The sequence below is a fragment of the Oenanthe melanoleuca genome, chromosome 22 (assembly GCF_029582105.1).
Source record: "Oenanthe melanoleuca isolate GR-GAL-2019-014 chromosome 22, OMel1.0, whole genome shotgun sequence".
In the NCBI taxonomy this organism is placed as follows: Eukaryota; Metazoa; Chordata; class Aves; order Passeriformes; family Muscicapidae; genus Oenanthe; species Oenanthe melanoleuca.
In genome coordinates, this window is record NC_079355.1 from 72,612 (window position 1) to 75,069 (window position 2,458).

Sequence of the window (2,458 nt, forward strand, 5' to 3'; positions counted from 1 at the left end):
GTTGAGAGAGAACAGAAAAGTGGGTTATGAATTACTGCAGAAGAGCACTGAACACAGTTCACCCTGTCCTCCCCCCTTGAGCACGGAGAATCAATCTTATGATCAGTTTTTAATTTGGATTAATCCATCCACCCTGTCCCACAGCCAGGTCTTTGATGGCTTGGAAATGCAGTTTTCATTCAGTACACTTGGCATGGCCTGTCTGCCTCTCCCATCCCTGGCAGCATTCAGAACAATGCGAAGCAAATTTGCTTGGTGGGTACCAGACACCAGCCTCAAACGATCCGCTGCACACCAAAGCCACCCACATCTCTTGATTTCAGCTTCTTCCATCACTCCCCCTCCCAGGTAGGTCTGAGCTTCCATTTCTCTGACCAGTCTGCTCAGACGAGGTTTTCTTCTTGGTTTGTTGTGATGTGCACCAGGATAAAACTGGGAAGAAACCATCTACAGGGAAAATCGCTTGCAAAGTAGGGGTATAGTACTGCAAAGCACTTGAAAAGTGGGCTGCAGGAAAGACTGCTACTCCTCAAAAGCCCAGACCCAAGAGTATCAGTACAGATGAAAGACCCAGAGAGGGGCTCTCCCCTGCTCAGAGAACCCAGAAAAGTAACCCAGAGCCAGTGTGGGACCTTTGAGAGGTGCCACCGTGCAGCTTTCAGTAGGACACTGGGGAGGCCTGGGGTTAGCCAGGTGGTTTGCCATAGGGTCAGCCATGGGGTTTTACACACATTCAACCAAGGAAAGCACTGGAGATCATCCTGAAGGAAGTGCAGGCACTTGGAGCAACTCTTCTTGGAGTTGCCCTTTCCAGCCAGCTCCTTCCGCAAGAGGCAGGACCCAAGGCTAGAGGTGACCCAGCTGGCTGGTTTCCATATCCCAGACCAGTTTAACAAGCAGCAGCCCAATGTCAAAGCAGTTATCATATGTTCACCAAATTAAAATGAAATTTCACAAGGGACTAGATAAAACTAGAAAAAGGGTCTTTACCCAGAGGGTGTTCGGGCACTGGAACAGACTCCCCAGGGAAGTGGTCAAAGCATAAAGCCTGAGATATCAAGGAGCGTTTAGACAATGCTCCCAGGCACAAGGTGTGACTCTTGGCGATGGTCCTTTGCAGGGCCAGGAACTGGACTTGATAATCCTTGTGGGTCCCTTTCAACTGAGCATATTCTGTGATTCTGTAGTTCTGGCTGCCTGACATGACAGGGGCTACACTTCCCATTGTAAACCATAAGGTTTTGGTTCAAAGAGCCTGAGGAAGACCCAGAGTCACCTGAATTCCGACAAAGTGTTTGACAGATTTACTCACGGGAAAAAGGCAACTACTTGTCATTTCCACCCTGCCTACAATCACATCTGGCAAGAAAGCCCAGCAGGTGCAGGACCACAAGTGCTATAGTGTTGGGGATTCTCCCAGTTCACCCTCATCAGATCTACATAGCAAAACACACGCTGTTATTTTTCTGAAAGGCTGAGAAAGTCAGAGATGTTCAGCCTAGAGAAAAGAAGGCTCCAGAGAGACCTTTGAGACCCTCACAGTCCCTAAAGGGGCTCCAAGAGAGCTGAGGGGGGACAGCCAAGGGCTTGGAATGACAGGACAAGGGGGATTGGCTTCCCACTCCCAGAGGGCAGGGTTAAATGGGATATTGGGAGAAAATTCTTCCCTGTGAGGGTGGTGAGGCCCTGGCACCTGGTGAGGTTGCCCAGAGAAGCTGTGGCTGCCCCTGGATCCCTGGAAGTTTCCATGCCAGAGTGGATGGGGTTTGGAGCAACCTGGGCTAGCACAAGGTGTCCCTGGCTATGGTAGGCAGGTGGAACTGGATGATCTTCCCACTCAAAACATTCCACGATTCCATAATATTTCAGAGAACTAACTGAGACAGGTGCCAAAGCACAGACATGCATATGGCAGGGAAAAGGTTTTAGGACAGAAGCAGCATCATCGTCTGCAGTTTTGTCTCCAGTCACTTAGCAGCATCCAGTGACCTCTCTGGAAAACAGTGAGGTTAAAGCCAGAGTTTGACCCAAAGCGAGCAGAACTAGCTGCTCTTTGAGGATCTCTTGCAGGAAGGGTTAGCTAGAAGCCTGGACAGAGACACGGCAAGCTTGGAGCTACGATGACTGCAAGTTGGATCAAAATAGAGAACCAGAAGCAAGGACGTAGGAAACCAAGTCTGAGATAAGGGATATCAGGGTCACACAGGAATGCAAAGGTCACACTGGGAGTGACGGCTGAGGAGAGTGCAGAAGAGCAGCCAGTCACAGCCCAAACCTAACCAAAAGGTCAAACCTCAGGAATGCCCACAACAGATGACGGCCCAGAGCGTGCCAATAAGCAGATTAAAGTGCTAAATGTGACCCACCCGCAGCTGGGAAGGGGACGTCAGCCTAGACGGCAGGTACTTGTTAATGACTTGGGACTTAGGAATACTTTCTAGGTTAAATACAACACAAA